The sequence below is a fragment of the Lissotriton helveticus genome, chromosome 3_1 (genome assembly GCF_964261635.1).
Source record: "Lissotriton helveticus chromosome 3_1, aLisHel1.1, whole genome shotgun sequence".
In the NCBI taxonomy this organism is placed as follows: domain Eukaryota; kingdom Metazoa; phylum Chordata; class Amphibia; order Caudata; family Salamandridae; genus Lissotriton; species Lissotriton helveticus.
In genome coordinates this window covers 1,372,160,694-1,372,182,178 of record NC_136061.1, presented here as the reverse complement: position 1 = coordinate 1,372,182,178, position 21,485 = coordinate 1,372,160,694, and the positions used below count along the sequence as shown (strand labels likewise).

Genomic DNA, 21,485 nt, shown 5'->3' with positions numbered 1-21,485 from the left:
GAGAGTGAGTGTAGAGTATATAATGATAGATCTATAGGATGAGAGATAGGGTAGTGCATTGGAAGTAGCAGAAGAAGCTTGAAATGAGTCAGAAGGTTGGGCTAGAAGATAATTGAGTGAAGTATAGGCTGAGAAATAGAGTAGTGCATTGGAAATGCTAAATTCGAAGAAAGTGATAAATGTATAGATCCATAATTACATTGAAAGTATATAGATACATAAAGGAGGTAAGTGTATGTAGATTAAAGATATTGATAGAGGCACATGATGAGAAATAGGGTAGTGCATTGGATATGCTTTTTCAGGAGAAAAGTAACAGACACACAGATCCAAGTACATGGAAGGTACATAGATGCACAATGGAAGTATGTACATGTAGACCAAAGATGATTTGTATTTATTTATTATTATTATTTTTTCTCTCAACAACATAATTATTTTACATGTTTATACAAAGTAATACACAAAGATAGGTACATATCTATAGTGAAAAAAAAATGCTTGCATACAGAGGGATATGCTGTAAATTTATGTTTGCGTATGGTGCTTATGTGGGGAAGAGCCAAATCTTGAGTAGTTTTCTGAAGATAAGGTGGTTGTCAGTGGACCTTATGTTGGGGGGTAAAGAGTTCCATAGTTTGGCTGCTTGAACAGAGAAGAATGTGCCACCCATGTTTTTTTTTGTATGGTGGGATTTTGAGGCGAGATGCTCCTTTAGGGCGGAGGTTCCTTTGTCGAATGTGCTTGGTGATTTTATTCCTGATGAAGAGCGGTCCCATTCCATGTATTGCTTTGTGGGTGATACAAAGCAGCTTGAACGTGAATCTTCTGGCAGCCGGTAACCAATGCAGGGCTTTCAAGGCAGGGGAGATGTGGTCTCGCGGTTTGATATGCAAGAGTAGTCTGGCAGCCGAGTTGTAGTCTTTTCATGGTCGAACAAGGGAGATGGTAGCTTGGACCTTGTGTGGAAATCCCAAATGAGAGAAAATTTGTTGCAGCGTTTTTATAGTAGCAAAGTTTGATCCTGTTAGTTTATCCACTTGGGCATTCATCGACAGCTTGGAGTCCATTGTCATTCCGAGGTTTCTTACTTCCTTCGATACTTTAGGCAGTGATCCCGGTTCATCAGGCCATGCTGCAAGCGGGTTGTAATGTTTCCAATCGCCACACGTGAGTATTTCAGTTTTTGAAGCATTCAATTAGAGATGGCTCCAGGTCATCCACTGATCCACAACTCTGAGACAACTGAAAATTGGTGATTTTCCAATGTATTTGGGGCGTTCCAGTTGAAGGAGTATTTGCGTGTCATCTGCATAGTTATAGCACGTGGGGTGAAATTTATTGATCAGTACTGGTAATGACTTCATGTAGATGTTGAAAAGCATGGCGAGATGATAGAACCTTGAGGGACCCCTGCTTTCGTGGAGTATGGTTTAGACGAGAAAGGTGGGGTATGGATGACACTAGTTCTGTTTCGACAGTAGGACGCTATCCAGTCTAAAGCAGTTCCCTCTATGCAGGCTTCATAGAGTCTTTGTTTCAGAGTGTCATAGGCAGCTGAGAGGTCCAAGAGGAGTAGCGCAGCAACCTTGTTGCAGTCAACTGTAGTCTTTAGGTCATCCCAGATGGCAAGGAGGGCAGATGCAGTGACTCTTCCCGGACGGAATCCTATTTGGAAGTCGGAAAGTATGTCATTCTCTTCAATGAATTGTGACGGGCGAACGCTGCTCTTTCTATCAGTTTGCCCAGGAACGGTCCATTTGTAATGGGTCTGTAGTTGCCATGGTTCAGCGGGTCCAAGTTTGTTTTCTTCAGTAAAGGACATATGTATGACTTTTTGAGTTCTTCTGGAAATATTCCAGTAGTTAAGGAACCGTTGATGATTCTTCTTACTGGAGTGGCAGCAGAGGTTGTTAATAAATTATCTTGAAAGTTTGTGGCAGACAGGGGTCAGAAGGGCTGCCGGCAGACCTGCTTGCTTTGACCAGGTCCATAAATTCATTGTGTGAGATGTATCAGAAGGAACGGAGAGGCTTGATTAGAGCATTCTTGGATTATTGTTTTGTACAAGGGTTAGTGCTGGTGCTTTGTTTCTGTTTTAAGTACGATTCCAATGTGTCTGCTTTGTCCGTGTAATGATTTGTCAGTTTGTCTGTGAAATCTTGAGTAACAGGATGAGTTCCTTCTAGGCAATTTGGTTTGCGAAATTCATTGAGTATTTTATAGAATTCTTTATTTGCACATAATGGGGCAGATGTATCAAGATTCAATTTTGTGATTCCTAAATAGCGATTTTTAGGGAATCGCTATTTAGAAAGCGCAAATTGGAATGTATGAAAAAAATCGCTATTTTTTTGCGATTCCTTACACTTCCTTATTTGCGAATTCGCATTTTGCGAATTCGCAAATAAAGAATAATTTCCCATGCATTCCTATGGGCCAGGAGGCCCATAGGAATGATTTTGAACTAATTCTCAAATTGCGAATTCGCAATTTGCTAATTGCAATTTGAGAATTATTTCAAGGGTGCAGGGGTGTCTTGAAGACACCCTGCTGCACCCCTGAAATGTACATATGTGTGCATATGGCGCACATACATGCCCCATGGGCATGTGTGCGCATCACATGCCACCTTAAAAAATGCAAAATTGTGCATTTGTTGAGGACTTCGCAAATTACCATCAACTACAAGTAGGTGGTAATTTGCGATTCCTTAACCAAAATTCGCTAAGGAAAAATGCTTCATACATAGCATTTAAGGAATCGCAAAATTTGCGAATCCTTAAATGCTATGGCAAATTAAGGAATCGCAAATCTTTGCGATTTCTTAATTTGCGAATTTTTGATACATTCAAAATAATGCAAAATGACCATTTGCGAGTCGCAAAGGCCGAAATTCTGCGAATTTCGGCCTTTGCGATTCGCAAAACGGTTGATACATCTGCCCCTTAGCGTTTTGAATTCTGTCTGAATAGTACCTTTTCTTAGCTTTTTGATAGCAGACTTGTATAATATGTTAATTTTCTGTAGGTGGAGTTTGTCTTGTTTGGCGTTTGTTTTGAGCCAGGTACGTTGCAGCTTTCTAATTTGTTGTTTTATGTCTTTTATTTCTATGTTTCTCCAAGGCGCTTTTTTTCTTGTTCTGTTGTGTGGTTTTGAGTGGTATCAGGATGTCAAAAGCTTCCTGTAGCCACTCATATAGATTTTGAACAGAATTTATGCTTTCCAGATTTGTACTGGATGTTAGTTGTGTTTCCAAGTGTTCCAAATTGAGTTTGTTCCACTGCCGATAGGTGGATGAATGTAAGGTAGTTTTAGGTGAGTCGCTTAGCCTTGGTTTATGTTGGAAGGCAAGCAAGTGGGGTCTGACCATGTGACTGGAGTTATAGTTTGAAAGGTACCTAGTTCAGTATTAGCAAAAATGACATCTAGGATATATCCAGCTGTGTGTGTCGGATTGTGGACAATCTGATGCAGGTTCAATGCGTCTAGGCCGGTGATTATAGTTTTTGGATGGGTCATATTAGGTTTATCAAACCAAATGTTAAGGTCACCCTGAACGCATAGGTTGGAGTGTATTGTTATCAGGTTTGAAACTGTGTCTTGAAGTGCCTCTGGGAATGTTGCCTTGCTAGGTGAGGGTCTGTAAAGGAGCAGGAAGTTACAGGAGGAAGACGGTGTAGGATTGTATCTTGTTAGAAGAGCCTCACAATTCTTTATGGAGATGTTGTCAATGTTAGTGATATGTATTGTTTGCCTGAATACAACAGCTAGACCACCTCCTTTTTTGGCTATACGATTTTGGGTGATTATTTGATAGCCTAGAGGAATGGCTTCATGCAGGACTGGAGCCATATCTTCTCCCAACCAAGATTCGGTTATGAATAGTACGTCTGGTGTTGCATCGGTGAGAAGGTTGTAGATGTGATGCTTGTTTTTAGAGAGGGATCGAGTATTTATTAATAGACAGTTTAGTGAGTGGCCTTTGGTGATAGTAGGACTTTGTTTGGTAGAAGAGTGATCAGTATTGTGTGGGTTTGTAGCAGATGTGTTTTTAGTGCTGGTATTAGCTGTATTAGGATAGCAATCGTGTAGCTGTTCTGTATCGTGTTCCTCATCCAGCGTGCTAAGAAGGCATTTTGATGGGTCTGCATGTGTATGTGTTGGAGATGGTGTTTGAGAGTGAGTTAGAGTGCTGTATTGCTTTTGTGGTGTAACATTGTTGTGAAGTAGACATGGGGAAGCAAAGTTGTGACGTGTGGCATGTTGCTTATATTTTTTGTGTGTGTTTAAGGTGGAAGGTGTAGGAGTCAGGGGAGGTGGTGCAGCATGTGGGTCATATAGTAATGTTCTAAATTGTCCAATGGATGAGAGGCGGTTAGAAGAGAGGTGCTGTATTGCTGTATCTGTGTTAGGTGTGGTGGAAGAGTGAAAGCTTGGCATTGGAGTTTGTTCCTTTGTGTGGTTTGAAAGGTGGGTATATGTTTGTATTTTGTGATGGTAAGTATTATGAGGTGTTGCGCTTTGAAGATCTTGTTGTGCTGGTGTGTGTGATAAGTTTTGCTTTTGAGGAGTAGTAAAAAAAGGTGCTGATGTATATGTTTCATGCAATGGATTTGGTTGTGTAGTATTGTTTGTGAGAGGAGGATGTGTCGTAGAGGGGGTGGTGATGTGTTTATGAGTAGAATGTATGTTGTGTGTAGGAGGGAATGAAGTAGAGGTGAGAGTGTTTATCTTAGTCTGGTTTGTTGCAAGAGTTACAAAGTGTGGTGGTGTGCAGTGTGTGTGTTGTGTGTTAGTGTTATTATGATAGAAGGGTGTTTGTTGGACAACTGATGGAAGGATGATTATACTTTGTTAGTGATAAAAGGTGGTCTGTTAGGTGTAATTACAGCAGGGAGAGTGTGTTTGAATGGGATGTAGTTATGTATGGTGTTGATTGGCGTTGTGTTAGTGATGAGTATATTGGTTAGTGCTATAGGATAGAGTTGTGTACTGTTTGTAGGTGAAGGTGGATATGTGTGGTATTGGGATAGTAGGGTGTGTAGATGTGGTTTGGTTGGGTTTGTAGTGTAGGCTGATACATTAATCTGTGCATAGTGTTGTGCCTGGTGTACATTTGGTGTGAGTGTGTTGCTCTGTTTGTGGATGTGGATGGTGTGGTCTGGGTATTGCTAAATGAGAAAAAGGGCAGCATTTCTGGCCCTAGTCCCGACCAGTCTCGAACAGGCTCAAACAGAAAACTGCCCTTGTCCTCTCTGCCTTTAACAGGCTCAAACAGGGAACTGCCCTTGTCCTCTCTGCCCTTAGCCTCGACGCCTAGGCTGAGAGGCCCTAAGCTTGGCCTCTTTTATAGCCCTAGTAATCAGGTACCCCTTCACCCAATGGGAACCCTAGCCCTAACACTATCCAATCACAACACTAGCCCTAAAATCTGGAACTAATAGGAGACCAGGACCTTACAGCCAATCTTAGCCCTAGTCCAAGCACCCAATCAGTTCAAAACCCTGATCTCTACATCCAATAAAGGCTCTAGCCCTACCAGTAGTCCCACTCCCAAAACAAGTCCATGCAACCAATGGCACAGGTAGCCCTAGTCCCTACTTCCAATAGAAAGCCTAACCCTACTCTAAGTCCCACACCTAGTTCAGCAACCAATCACATCAGAAGCCCTAATCGCTACTTCCAATTAAAGGTCTAACCCTGGCCCTAGTCACACCCTACTCCCAACAACCAATATCATAGGAAGCCCTAGTCCCTACTTCCAATAGAAATCCTAACCCTAGCCCTAGTCCCAACCCTACAATGATTGAATCACAGACCCAGAAACCAATCAGAACCCTCAAATACCCAACCAATGAGGACATTAACCCTAATCCAATAGAAACACCAGATACAACCACCAATCAGTGTAGACATGTACCAACCACTAGCAGACCATATAAGGTCCCAGCGACCTCAGACAAGGTTTGCTGGCGAGGGAGTTGGAAGCTGCTTCTCCTGTTCAGAATCTCCTAGGAGACAGACAGGCTCAATCCACACTTTGCACTTCAGCAGGTAAGGGCCGCACTAACTTGAAATCTAACAATACTGTTTGAATAAAACTTTATTCCCCCTACTGGTCAAAAAACGAAGTGCACAGGCCCTAGTAAAACACAGTTTAAACAGCTCACAGAAGCACCCTCTGATGTAGAAAAATCCCTGTTGCTGGGGGGGGCAGGCGGGGGGGCTGGTTTCACTGGCTTGTGAACACAAAATGGTGGCTGGGAGTGCACTGTTTTAACATACAGGTCTTAGCACAGACCAAAGGAGAAATTTGGAAAGAAAACAGAATTGTCACCAAGGAATGAGAGGGACAAACTACAGAGGTTGGACTGCAAATCCCACAATTCAACACACTAAATGGAGGCAATCATGGGCAGGGAAAACTACAAATTTAAAATACAACACAGGTGATAAAATATGCAATTACAGGCAGGCTAAAACTACAATTTTTAACGGTAACAACCACAGGCATAGACAGTAAACACAGAAAGTAAAAATAGTTTTTTAAACAACTTTTTGTCTTGGGAAGAGACAGCACTCGTCTGTCTCCTTACCACTTCCTGGACTCTGCTCACTGCAATCTGGGGCACAGGTAGGCTGCAACTCACAAGAGGGAGAAGAATGGTTTGGGTGCACCCAGCAAGGCCTTAAGGGGCCTGGGCAGGTGTGAGAGGAGGGCTCAGACTTGCCTGGTAGCTGAATAGCCAATGGTCTGCTGGCCTGGGGATGGGGGCTGGCTAGCTGCTTCTTCTGTTCAGAATCTCCTAGGAGACAGACAGGCTCAATCCACACTGTGAACTTCAGCAGGTAAGGGCCTCACTAACTTGAAATCTAACAATACTTTTTGAATAAAACTTTACGCCCCCTGCTGGCTAAAAAAACGAAGTGCACAGGACTTAGTAAAACACAGTTTTAACAGCTCACAGAAGCACCCTCTGATGTAGAAAAATCCCTGTTTTTGGGAGGGGGCAGGGGGGCTGGTTTCAATGGCTTGTGGACACAAAATGGTGGCTGGGAGTGCACTGTTTTAACATACAGGTCTTAGCACAGAGCAAAGGTGAAATTTGGAGGGAAAACAGAATTGTCACCAAGGAATGAGAGGGACAAACCACAGAGGTTGGACTGCAAATCCCACAATTGAACACACTAAATCACGGCAAACATGGGCAGGGAAAACCGCAAATTTAAAACACAACACAGGCAAAATATACAATGCTGCGTATTGAAAAACTGGACAGATTACCTTTTACTGTGGCAGAATCACTGTCCACAGAGTAGTTGATCCAAGGCCATATAACATTATGGGGAATCGCACCCACAGTGAGGACACAGAAGGGGGTTTTTAATCACGTAATTTGGTCATGCCTGGTTGGTACACAATATTGGCAGAGTACACGTGATTCCCTGGCATGCATTGGCCTCACACCTAATGTAATGGACCCCAAGGTGACACCTCTGCAGCTGATGGTGGGCTGGGCCAACTCCTGTTGTGAACGGACATGGACAGGTATTTGATTCTTTATTGCTCAGCTAGATATTGCTATGTATTGAGGATGCTGGAGCTGCTTCCCCTAGTGGGCTGGGCCCGTGGCATGAACCACTTCAGCAACACGGAAAAAGAGATCTATAAATGGAGGAGATGTCTGAATAAGCATCAGAAAATATGGGGTCCTTGGACTTCCAGAAATATAGACAATTGATATGTTCCAGGTTTATTGTAATTGGTTATGCTATGAGCCTCATAACTGATGTTACAGTAATATGGATCTACTCTTGCAGGGTGTGGCTCTGTTGCTACGCTTGGTGCCAAGTTGTTTTATTTTCGACCATAATGCTTAATCCAAAATCAATAAGCAGTGTAGTAAAAAAAAAATATCTTGAACAAATGAGCTCTTTAGTAATACATTCATAAAAAGCAAAAAGCTTTTTACTTTTTAACCATTTCTCACCTATTACTTGCAAGGCTGAAATCTGGGAGTGTGGAGGCACTCAGCATATTTAAGTGTGCAATCGTTTCAATGCACAATGGGCATTTTTCTTAAATTAAATATTAAAAAGCTGCAGAGTGTAACTGTCTGAAGAATAGACCATGTGTTTAAATAAGAATTCAGCAAAACATGTATTTATTTATTTTATTTATTAATTTATTTATTTGTGCATTTTTGTGGATTACACTTTACTGCAGGGTATCAGTACATACAATGAGGTGAAGTTTATAAACTTTAACATTATATAGCACAAGTTAAAGGTTGCACACAATCTGAGACTGAGATATTGACAGCGGCAAAGAAATATGGGAAAAAGGGAGACAGTAATCAGTCAGTAAATTTGAGTGAGCAGGAGAAGAGATGGTTGGAATATGATCACAGTTTAAGATATACTGAAAGGGATAAGAGAATAGTCCTAGATGAAATGCTGCTTGAGAAAAAAAGATTTCTTTTTTTCCAAAAGAAAGTAGGTATTCAGCCATTTTGAGTTCAACTAGCAATGAGTTCCACAAGGCAGCTGATTTGGTTGATGGTACTGCTTTCTGTGTACTAAATTTCTTGAATTCAATTGTAAGATTTTGTGAGCGCCTAAGAATCTTGGTATTTTACCAGATTTTTTCATGCTTGAGAGTAGATACTCAGGTTTGTTCTAGCACATTGTTAGTAATTCAAGTCTGCTTGTATTTCATTTTGACTTCTAGTGGAAGTCAGTGAAGTATAGGGGTATTTGAAGTCATTGTTTTTACAGGTCATTGTAGGTCATTGTTTTCACATTGGACATCTTTGATGAATTAAGATGGTAAGAAGGCACGTCATCTAAAACAAAGGTTTCATACTCTTATTGAAAGAACTGGAACGAACCACCAATCTGAACACGTCAGACTGGAGAAAGGGTTTAAGAGTTATGGTGGTGTGTAACATTGCTTTTGTTCTGTTTGCAGTTATTTAAAATGTAGTGGCTGCTTTGTTTTCATCCAACAGAAAAGAAAGCACCTGCACCATATTAGGACACACCCATCAGAAGAGCTGCAAAACAGTAAGTAACACATTTCTAAATAGCGTGAATACCGAAGTGTCTTGGCACTATCAAATCTCAAAACAGCTTAAAGGTGGATGCACTGGGCTTACTCAGAAGCAGAAATGAAAATCCACGTCTTTAGAGACTTCCTAAAGTGGGTAAGACTAAGTTCAGATGTTATATGCAAAGGCAGAGAGTTCCACAATTTGCAGGCTAAGAAAGAGAACATCCTGCCACCCCAACAATGTGAAACATTTAAAAAGAACATACATGTAAGAATTAAAAATAGAAGTGGTTGTATAATTTTAAATGCAATAACAAATGAACAGACTTTAAAATAATGTATATATTTATACTATTACACTACTTTCAAATACAAAGACAGAGAGAGCTAAATATATATATATATATACCATTGAAAAAAGGAACACAGGTAATAAGTCACATGGGCTACACCTACAACAAAGAAAGTGCGCCAACAGAAAATGTAAATTGGAAAAGTACCAATATTATTCGAATGCATGCTTTGGGAGGGCCACTACAAAAGATGATGTGATTTATGTAAGAGAACACAACCCTTCCCCCAAATATAACAAAAATAGAATTAAGGGAGCTCTTGTAGAATATAAGAGAGGCAAACACTAAACCCCAGGTACCCACAACCTAAATCCTACAAGATATACTACCTAATGCCCCATCACACATCACAGGCCAACTACCACCTAAACCAACTTTCAAACGTTTGATTGCACACACTGAAAAAGCCACCAGTGATACTCCTCCTGCCCCTAGGAAATGGCAAGACATAGTAATACCTGAACTTTTAACAATGAAACATAACGAGTAATCTTTCCATTTATATCACAATCTAAACAATGATAAACAAATCCTAATGTTCTCTAAAGCAAAAACCTTATTAGCACTAAGCTATTCTCAAACCTGAATGATGGATGGGACCTTCAAAATGTGTCCAAAATCATTCACTCAGATGTACACCATACAAAGTGAATATCAGAAACAGAAATATCCCTTTTATATATGCCCTACTACCAAATAAACAAAATAGCACTGACTACAAACTCAAACCAACTTAAACATAAACAAATAACCACTACCCATGAATAATAATCATAGACTCTGAGTAAGCCATGATTCCAACCATTTTACAAATGTACCCCCACACAGCCATACAAGACTGTAGCTATCATTTCAATTAAAGCATATAGAGACCCCTCCAACAATCTGTACCAAGGGGGCGATTACGATGGCGAACGGACTTGAGTCTGTCCGCCATTGTCTCGGGAATTGGGACCATCCGCCTATATGGCGGCGGTCCCGCCCATGGAATTACAATGCGACAGTCACAGTGGCGGTCGCATTGAGCATGTTTACGATTGCAGCGTGTGCTACAGGCTGCAGCACCCGCCGCAATAGTAAAAATACTGTTTTTTTATTTTCCTGCACTACATGGCAGGCATCTTGTGGTGCCTGCCATAGTGAAGGGAAATGTAGCGGGGCGCCATAGGTGCCCCACGAAGTGCAGAAGGAAAGTGCCCATAACAGGCCCCCAAAGTCAATCTCTGCCCGCCTTTGAATGGCAGGTGAACCGCTATTCAAGGCTGGCAGAGATGAAGCATCCTAATATGGCAGACGGTGCCTGTTAGGCACCGCCACCATACTAGGTATGCTTTCCGGGTTTGCCAGGCAATCAGAACGATTGCCTGTGGCGGTTCCGTGGTGGAGGGTCTTTGCGTCCGCCGCAGTCTGAGCGTGATTCCCTCCGCCATCGTAATGTGGCCGGGGAAAGTCGAGGTCCGATTGTGGAAGAACCACCACCTCATGGCAGGCGGTGATGGGCCTTCCGCAATCGTAATCGGCCCCTAAGTGTAGAGAATTTTACAAATAGCCGATTTGCCATTGGAATAAACAAAATGTTAGCATTAGCATATGTCCCAGTGACAGTGGTAGCTCACCACTACAATTTACTAAAAAAAACTTTCTACCACCAAAATGAAGACAAACTAAGCCCCAGGTGCCTGCCTACATTCCAAATACCGTGGTGGAATGTTCTTGACAGCACTTTGGCGTAGGAAGCAAAAGCAAACAACGCAGAGGAAGGATGCCACAATTCCTTACAAACCACACTAGGCAAACCCCAAACTACACTCTAGAAATGTATAGAGCAATCACAAAAAGAGCAAAGCTACTAACAACTATGAATGGCACAATCTGTTAGACAAATTGCACCTAAACCTAGCAAACAAACCACAAGAATGTATGACATGCTACAATTTAAAGTCAAACTCTTCATAAACAACAAAGGAGTAGATTACTTAGAAATAATAGCCAAAAACAAATTATAAAATAAATAAAAATCGGCATGACAAATAATTTTTTATATAAATAATAAACGCAATATTTCATAAAATCAGTCTAAACTTTGAATAAAATTCCAATGTTAATTAAAAATGAAATAATAAAATAATATATCAATTATTTACATGAAAAATGCAAACCTCACCAAACAAAACTGATTTCCTTTGATTCTGACGCTGTTTGGAAAGCTTCCGACCGAATGGGTTTGAGAATGGCTTCCACCCGAACCAGATCGGGAGAGTCCAGCCGATGGAGTACGATGCATCCAGATGCTTCCAGACACGATTTGGTTGGACTCCTATTGACTTCAAGGGGAGCCTTTGTTGTGACCGAATGCATAGGCTCCCATTGAAGAAAGAAGCGGCTGGGGAAAATCGGGCACCCTGTGGCGGGCACCCCCTGGTATCTGCCACACTTTGCATGGCTGGAAAAGGGGGGACCCATGGGTACCCCCTCAGGCCCGAATGGGAAGGCTGTGGTTGTAGGCGGGCCCTCTATGGGTCCCCAAAGTCTGATTCCGACTGCCAATTTGAGTCGGATGGTACGATTCGGAAAGGCTGTCTGAATCCAGCATCGTACACAGACGCTCGGACACGCGGCCCGTGGGGACGTACGATTCTGCTCCGTATGGCTCGGTCATTCTGAATGCCGTCGGGTTCAGATTGGGATATTCCTAATGCCTAACTCGCATCATACTTGGTCGATTGAGTCAGTCGAAAAGACACGTTCCCTATCCGATTTGGACAGAGCAAATGCTGTTAGGAGGCCTTCCTAACCGCATCAGAATCAGGCCCTAAATCTATAAAACCTCCCACAAACAACACTCCAATTAACATGTAAACCTCCTTCTTACACGCCTCACCCTAACACCCCTTAAAAATACTTTAAAAAAGGACTTACCTGTTCCGACGAACTGTGGCACCTTACCGCAACATGGATCTGGGAAAATAGATACACATAGATTACAAAATAGAAGGTAGCAGTAAAAAAAAATTAGCACTACATGAAACAAAAAAAAGACTTGCTCCCCATAGAAATGAATGGGAAATAATTTCAAAAAGTTGAATAAATGTATGATTTTTTTTGTAAATTATTACACATGAAAATATGTCAAAAATTTATAAAATGTTTAAAAAGTGTTAAGTATAAGTTAAATAATAGTATCAAATATATAGAATTATTTAATTTATACTGACAAAACTTATGTTAAAATGATGTTGAAAATATGAAAATAAAACAATGTAAGAAACATTTGAAAGAATGGTAACCAATTGGAAAAAAGTGTAAAATGTACATCATACAGTACTGTTTAAATATGATCTACATTGGTGTGGCCTACCCGGATGGCTTACAGGAAGTAGTTTTCCTTGCTCCAGGTCCGACTACCTAAATCCTGTTTCATGCTGCTGCATGCAAGGATGGGAACATTCCCTGCTGTGCTTTGGAATGCCCCCTCAGACAGTAACTGCTAAATTGGCACGGGGGCCAGGAACTGCAGTCCTGGGAGCACTGCTGGGGAGGACGAGGTACGGAGGCCTGGCAGGGCCGGGTCAGCCTGCAGCACCCGGAGAGTGGTGAGCCGTGAACATTGCCCTGCATAGTGGCCAGGGCTGTGTGCTGGTCTGGTAGGGGGCCCTTTCCGGCCTTGGGGGCTCATCGGCCTCTCACGGCCTGAAAGAGAAGCCGAGTGGCCCGAGCCATATTGGGAATGGAGTGGCTGGGGCCTTGTGGGGAGGTGAGCTGGTCTCTGGGGCACACTAACTGGAGCCTGCGTGGGTGCTCCCACTCTGATGGTCGCTGCTCGAGGTCAGGACAAGGGCAGCCCCCCAGACTGTGTTGTTGAAGTGGCACCTCAGGATGGAGGGTGGAGGTTGTTGGGCCCCTGCCTCCCCGAGTTAAGTGCAGAGTTGGGGCTCGTGTAGGAGAGGCCTGGGGGAATCCCGCGGCTGGGGCTGGGTGAGGGCCCTGAATCCTTGGAGCGTCAAAACTGGAGGAGCCCGGGGAGAGAAGAGGCTCCTTTGGAAGTGAAAGTCTGAAAGAGCATAGGCCCCCCAGAGGTCTTGTCTTAAATTGTGGACAACCTGCGGATTGGCCTCTGGGACAAAGCTACCTTGAGTGGGGCCTCAAGGGGCCTGGCTGCAATTTGTGAGGTATTCTTGGGCACTTACAGATCCTTGGAACCCAGAGTTAACTGGCTGAACAAGGTGAGAGGACATCAGCTCACATATGGTCAATGGGTGGCAGGAACAGGGGCACCCAACAGGACTGCATTTGAGAGGGCAGTGCAGGTGGAAGTGCTGCTGTTGTCTGGTGGTGGGGATCCCCACTGCAGTGTGGTGGCCTTCTTTGCTGTGGCCTCTGGGGTGTAGAAGGCATGGCTGTCCCACGGCCTGGCCCATGAACTTGAAGGTCCTGGAGTGGCCTGGGTGCCTTGAGGTTGCATGCCACCTGGAAGGTGCAGAGCGCTAGAGGTAGCTGAGCAGTGGCTTCTGGAGCTGTGAAACATGCGGAAGAATAAGTCAGTGAGTTTGCATTCCAACAACACCATCACCCAATGTAGGACGCCTTGGCAGCCAACCCAGCATCTCACTCACTAGGGAGCTTGTGTATCCCTGGATCGTTATGGAGGCCTCGAGGGCAGAACTATTGGCTGCTATCTAGGCATCATCTATTCATGTTAATCTGCTCAGGGCGGACATGTGAAAGGTGACTGATAAGGTAACCACTGCTGAGGGTAACATTGTGACTTTATGGTTGATTGTGACCACCCTTAAGCATCAGAAGGCTAAACTGACCACAGTCACCAGTGAGCTGGAGCACAGGGTGGAGGATGCGGAGAGCAGTGCCCACCGCAGCAACATTTGTGTGTTGAATCTACATTCTCTGCAGCTGAAGTACATGATTTTGTACCCCTCAAAACTGAAGGTCATTTTGCAAGAGAGGGCACTTCTTTGATCACACAGAGGAGGCCTGGGAGTTGCTGGATATGTAAGACTAAACAGCAGCCCTCAAGCCGGGGAGCATGTGCGATCTGGATTGGAGGGTGGGCCTGCATGTGGTTCCTAATGCATCTGACCCAGGTGGGTCACCAGGAGCAGACCCTTCGGATTTGCCTTAAATTATGATCCAGGAAGATGGCACCATGTAGATGTCAAGCGGAGAATATCTGAGGACGCAAAGGGGCAACACTTGGCTCTCTCATTGGCAGGCCTGGAATCAGGTGCCCACAGTGTTGTTGTAGACTGTGTGCCAGACACATTGCTATCTGATGATGCAGAATTAAACCTACTGTTAAGATTATGCTTCCTTTCTATGCAAGACTTACTTGATGTGCAAGGAGAGTGATTGATCCAGGGCTGCTGTTGTCTGTGTGTTGTGTTGTTTGCTGGCCTCTGGGGTGAGTGTGAAGCGGGCTGGCAGCCTTTCCCAGCTCTTTCCATCTGTGAACCTCTCTGTGTGAAGGGTGCTTGAGGTTTCACATTGGAACCTCATGAGGTTATGATAACAGCAGCATGGCAAAACCCAAATCCCCTCAGGGGAATTGGATGCCTTTGGTGGAGTGTGGAGCCATGTGTATGGGGTCTTGTCCCTGTTAGATGGGGTGGGGAAGGATGTGTTGGTCCTGGCACATGTATAGGATGGGTATATATAGGCCTATTGTTGCACTGTGTTTGTCCATGGGAAAGAGGGGATTGTTTGTTATTGTTCTGATGTTGACTGATGCTGGGAGGTTGCAGTGCTGTTGGGTATGAGGGGTTTCTTACACTTCTACATCACAGGTATGGGGGATGATCATCGGTTTTTGACGCGTAATGTCTGTGGGGTTGGGTCCTACACTAGGTAGTACAGGGTGCTCTCCTTCCCGGAATGTCATAAAATCAGCATAACCTGTCTGTAGGAGATGCACTTAGAAGATGCAGGGGCAGAGCGACTGGCTAAAAAGTAGAGGGTCAAGTCTTCCATGCCTCCTACTCCACGTACTCAGGGGTGCGGGTCTGGGTAGCACAGAGTACACCGTTTTTTCTTACTTATGCTGAGGCTGATACTGAGGGCAGTGAACAATGGATGGGAGGCTGTGTACCTGCTTAATACCTGTGCTCCAAATGTGGATGATCCCCACTTCTACAGGATGAATGACTTGGTTATTCAGAATGCAGATGTGCCTATATTTTAGTTACATGATTTTAATTGTGTGATCGATGAGGACCTTAACAGATTGTCACCTAGGATGTATCCGAAACCCCACATGACTAAAGCTCTGAGTGAGGTCATGCATAATCTGGGGCTAGCCGACGCCTTGTGTTCTCTTCAACCTTCACAGAAATTGTATGCATTTCCACTCCCTAAGTCATGAGACGTACAGCAAATTTGACTGTCTCACATTTTTCTAGATTCTTGTCCGACCTCTCCCCTGTTTGTTGTACACTAAAGTCGATAGGGACATGCGGTGTAGAGACCAGTGTGGAGATTCCTGCTTGAGGTCCTGTTAGATGTGGAGTGTAACGAGGCGCTGTCTGAGACATTGGCTTAATATATGGAGCTTAGTTGGGACTCCAGAGCATGTAGAGCCATGTGATTGGAGGATATGAAGGCAGGGTAGCAGGGCATGTTTCTAGGGTTGATGTACGGCATGCGGCTCAAGCTACAAAAAAAAGTAATGTGGCAGAGTCTAGTCAGGCCGGTCTGCATGTGCAGGATTTGTCTGATCCGGTCTCACGTAGAGACGAGACTGAGGTGCTTTGGCAAATAACCGATAGACTGGATAAGTGTACACTGAAGCATTATCGTCAACTTTTGCATCAGGAGGGTGACAATTCAGGCAGGTTGCTTGCCTAGATCCTGCGCAGGAGGAAGCACCTGATCACAGCTTAGTGTTCCACAGTGACTTTGAGGGTGGACATTGGGACTGCTTTTTGGTGCCACTTGGAGGGGTGTACATTGTGGACCTGCAAAAAACAACTGCCCTGATTCTGGCTTTCCTGCACCGCTTAGAGTTACGGAGTGTCGAACAGTTGTGACTGAAGAGTTGGATCCAGAACTCACATTGAATGAGTGCTTGCAGCGCTGCAGATGCTCCCTAAATCTAGGGCTCCTGTGAGGGGACGGGTTCTGGCAGAGTTCTATCAGGATTTTTAGTCACCCTCATGCAGGGTTTTCTCTAAGTTTTCCTGGAGGCCAGGGAGAAGGTGGTGCTGCCGCTGACTATGAGAGAGGGAAACAGCTGTATGTTGCACAAGCCGGGTAAGGACAGGGCAGTTCCTGTGGCATATAGGCCTCTTACCATGATAAACATGGACATAAAAGTCTTATTTAATACTCAACTACCCAAACCAGTGATGAGTTTAAGTTTAAGTTTTAAAATATTTATCAAGCGCAACGTACACCTGGGCGGTTTCTTGGCGCTAAAGTAGCAGGCAGCCAGCTGGGCAAGAACAGTCGCTAAGAAGTCGACTGGAAAGGCAGGCAGGGCTTACGAAAGAAGGGACTGAGAAAATAAAAAGGTCTTCAGAGCTTTGCGGAAAGTGGAATACTGGGTGATGGACCTAAGATGGAAAGGGAGAGAATTCCAGAACATGGGGGCGAGAGTGGAAAATTTTGAGCCACCCTGTTTTTTTTTCCGGTAGCGGGGTACTGCTAAAAGAAGTTGTGCCGAGGAGCGGAGGTCTCTGCCCGGGACATAGGCCTTGATGGCAGAGGATATGAAAAGGGGGGCCAGGCCAGTCCTGGCCTGGAACGCCATGCAGCCTAATTTGAACAAGGCGCGTTCCCGCACAGGGAGCCAGTGGAGGGTTTTCAGAAGGGGGGAGGTATGGTGGAATTTGGGAAGACCGAAGGCCAGGCGGGCAGCCTGGTTCTGCACTAGTTGCAGTTTACGCAGGCTGTACTGAGGGATACCATTGAACAAGATGTTCCCGTAGTCCAGGCGGGACAGGACCAGTGCGGACATAATTAGTTTGAGTGCAGAGAAAGAAAAGAAGCGAGAGATAGAGCGGATAGTACGGAGAGTAAGAAAGCAAGAAGAAACCACCGAACCAATCTGGGAGTGCAAAGTGAGTTTATCATTTAGCTTGATGCCGAGAGTCTTAACAGAGGAAGCAGGGGTGGGAGGAGAACCAAAGGAGGGGGGCCAAAAGAGAGAATTCCAGGGACTGGAGCAACCACCCGTCACAACAAGTTCCGTTTTATCGGGATTGAGTTTCAGGTGGTTGAAATTCATCCAGTCCCTGATGAAAGATAGGATAGATTGGAAATTGGAGATAGAATCAGGGGTAGAAGACAGATTGAAGATGAGCTGGAGGTCATCGGCATAGTTATATACCGTGACCTCCAGCTGCTGTAGGGCAAAGATAAGAGGAGCGATATAAAGATTAAACAGTAAAGGAGAGAGAGAAGAACCCTGAGGAACACCGCACTGGACCTGGCAGGGGGTAGCTGAAAACTCCCCGAGGTGGACCGCCTGGGTCCGGCCCCTCAAAAAGGATGAAAGCCAGATAAGGGCTGAGCCTCCTATGCCCGCCGCCTTGACACGGGAAAGCAAGATGGAATGATCCACCGTGTCAAAAGCGGCGGACAAGTCAAGGAGGACCAGCGCCTGAGATCGGCCCATGTCCATGCCCTCTCTGAGGGTGTCTAATACTGACACCACCACTGACTCTGTCGAGTGCTTGGGCCGAAACCCAGCCTGACACGGAGCCAGCCTCCCATTCTCCTCGGCAAAGGAGCTGAGCACAGATGTAACATGTCGCTCAAGCACCTTTGCCAGAAAGGGGAGGAGGGAGATGGGACGATAGTTGGCCATCACAGAGGGGTCGGCTCCTGGCTTTTTCAGAATGGGGACGATGGAAGCGGCTTTTAGCGATGGAGTGACAACCCCTCGAGCCAATGAGTCGTTAAGGAAGCCCAGAGGAGGCAGGGAACAGACAGTATAAACCTGCCGTAAGATGTGAGCCGGGCATGTGTCGGAAGGGGAACCGGATTTAATTTTGGGAAGGATGGACAGGAAAAGTTCTTCAGAAAGAGGAGGAAAGGAATTGAGCAAGGCTTGGGCGGGGGGAGGCAGGGGGTCAACAAAAGAAGAAGATGGAGGGGGGATGTTGGATTTGATTGTCGAAATTTTTTCGACAAAGTAAAGATTCAGTGAATCACAGAGTTTCTGGGAGGGGGGGTTTAAGTGAGGTCCTATCGGAGAAGGCCAGGTCGTGGGTAATGGCAAAGATCTCCTTAGGTTGGTTCTCGGCCGCCAAAATTTTGGCCGAGAAATAGGCTTTCTTGGCCTCGGTGATGGTTTGCTTATAGGTCCCTAGGAGATGGACGTAACGGGTCCTGGAGTTGGGGGAGTAGTCCCGTCTCCATTTGCGTTCTGCCCTTCGAACCGTAAGCTTCAGTTCTTTCAGCTCGTTGTTAAACCACCGATTGGCGTCTTTAGGGCGTCTGATCGAGGTGCGCCGGAGAGGAGCCAAGCAGTCACTTCCTTCCATGAGCCATGAATCAATGGCTTTGGCTTGGGCTGCGGAATCCAGTCCCGATAGGGGGGGAGAGGAGGCCAGGAGTGAAGTTGAGAGATCAGACAGATTGACCTTACCCCAATTACGGGCCCATGAATTTTTAGTAAGGGTAGGGGTCTTGGTCAGACAGCGGCTAAGGGAGAACGAAATTAAAAAGTGATCAGACCATGTGCAAGGGACAACAGACAGTGTAGACAGGGAGCAGTTGAGAGACCAAACCTGGTCTAAAATATGGCCGTGAATGTGCGTAGGGATGTGAATAAAGGAAGTGAAATTAAGAGAAAGGAGAGTTTCAGAGAATTCCTTCGATGAAGCGCATTCCTTGGGGTCTGAGGGCCAGTAGTTAAAGTCCCCGAGGACTAGGGCCGAGGCATAGTTGACCGCCAGGGTGCCAAGTAGATCTTGAAAGGCCGGGAGGAAAGATGGGGTTGGTTGGGGAGGGCGGTAAACAAGCACAATGGCTAAATGAGGGGAAAGAGAAGTAGAACGGGCCACCAAGTAATCAATTCCTCCCAGGGGGGGGTGAAGGGAGGACTTGGAACTGGAGATCAGAACGGGCAATGAGAGCAACGCCTCCACCCGCTTTCTCGCCAGGACGGTCGGCACGGATAGCGTAGTAAGTCGAGGGGAGAGCAGCCAATAAGGATGGAAGGGAGGCTTCCGAAAACCAAGTTTCCGTCAGCAACAAAAGATCGGGTTTGTCAGTGTCTAATAGGATAAAAAGTTCCTGGTGGTGCTTGATGGCGGACCTAGTATTGAGTAAAATAATAGATAAGGGGGAAGAATAAGAATCAAAGATGGTAGATGAAACGGAAGCCGACGGAGACAGGAGAGGAGAAGGGCAGCCGAATGGGCAGGCATGACAGGGAGAATTACAGCCCAAAAGGGTAGTCCGGTGAATAGTACGAGGATTGAGGGGCCAATGGCCTTGAAGTAGCGTCAAGTCAGCGGAAGAATATTGGATAAGGGGACCAGGGGTGGTAGCCCCTAGCCCCAGCCGGCCGCGGACGGGCGCAGACGGGCTTAACTCTGGCGCGACTCCGGCGTGCCTACGTCGCGCCCGCTGCGCTCGTCCGCTGCGCTGACGCATGAGGGACGTCTATGTAGGCTATGACGCGGAGGGGGAGGAGTCAGGAGGGCGGGAGGGGGGGAGTCAATTAAAAAACAAGATTGCCGTCCGCCGCTCGTACTCAGCGGGACGGTGAAAGCAGGAGGCTGCTAGCAGTCAGCAGAGCAGGGTGAGCAGGTTTAAAAGTAAAAGGTCAATATCCAGCGCTCAGCGCGCAAGCCCTCTGCCCTCTGCCACAGGGCTTCAGGCTTCGCGCGAGGGGAAGTGGGCGGAGCCTATGTAGGCTATGACGCGGAGGGGGAGGAGTCAGGAGGGCGGGAGGGGGGGAGTCAATTAAAAAACAAGATTGCCGTCCGCCGCTCGTACTCAGCGGGACGGTGAAAGCAGGAGGCTGCTAGCAGTCAGCAGAGCAGGGTGAGCAGGTTTAAAAGTAAAAGGTCAATATCCAGCGCTCAGCGTGCAAGCCCTCTGCCCTCTGCCACAGGGCTTCAGGCTTCGCGTGAGGGGAAGTGGGCGGAGCCTATGTAGGCTATGACGCGGAGGGGGAGGAGTCAGGAGGGCGGGAGGGGGGAGTCAATTAAAAAACAAGATTGCCGTCCGCCGCTCGTACTCAGCGGGACGGTGAAAGCAGGAGGCTGCTAGCAGTCAGCAGAGCAGGGTGAGCAGGTTTAAAAGTAAAAGGTCAATATCCAGCGCTCAGCGCGCAAGCCCTCTGCCCTCTGCCACAGGGCTTCAGGCTTCGCACGAAGGGAAGTGGGCGGAGCCTATGTAGGCTATGACGCGGAGGGGGAGGAGTCAGGAGGGCGGGAGGGGGGGAGTCAATTAAAAAACAAGATTGCCGTCCGCCGCTCGTACTCAGCGGGACGGTGAAAGCAGGAGGCTGCTAGTGTCCTGATGCATGAGGACCAGTGCGGGTGTATCCCTGACTGTAGTAAAGGATGACCCTTAGGAGACTGGCATACATGCTTCATGAAGTAGAGGCCGGCTGTAAGGAAATGGCATTGGTATGTATTGAGCTAGAAATGGCTTTTGACATTGTAGATTGGGGGTACCTGCTCGATATCCTGCGGGTTAAGGAGTTTGGGCCACAGTTTCGGGTTTGGCTCCAGCTACTTTATACTGGCCCCAGTGCCAGGGTCCAGGTGGGGTAGCATGGGTCTGAGAGATGGGAACTCGGTAAGGGATACTCGGCAGGGCTGCCCACTGTCTCCTTTCTTATTTGCTCTGGTGATAGAGATTTTGGCAGTGTGGTCTCATAAGGAATTGCATGGATGGGGCATAGAGTTGGATGTGATGTAGCACATCTCATTGCTATATGCAGATGATGCTCTGTTTTATCTTAGAGCCTCCAGAGAATCCCTCAGCATACTGCTGGGACTACTGGATGTGTTTGGTGCCATGTCCGGCTTGCGAATCAATCAAAGGAAATCATCACTGTTCCCTTTGGCAGCATTGAGGGGAACTCTGGTGAATCGTCTGTCTAA

General features: G+C 45.9%; 1 long non-coding RNA gene across 1 annotated transcript in view; it reads right to left on the bottom strand.

The window, feature by feature from the left end:
- LOC144824979 (uncharacterized) overlaps window positions 1-21,485 on the bottom strand; it is a 470,078-nt gene that overhangs the window by 78,815 nt on the left and 369,778 nt on the right. Inside the window, exon 2 of the long non-coding RNA XR_013609220.1 lies at window positions 12,328-12,366. This is a non-coding gene — a long non-coding RNA (uncharacterized LOC144824979). The remainder of the gene's footprint in view (window positions 1-12,327; window positions 12,367-21,485) is intronic.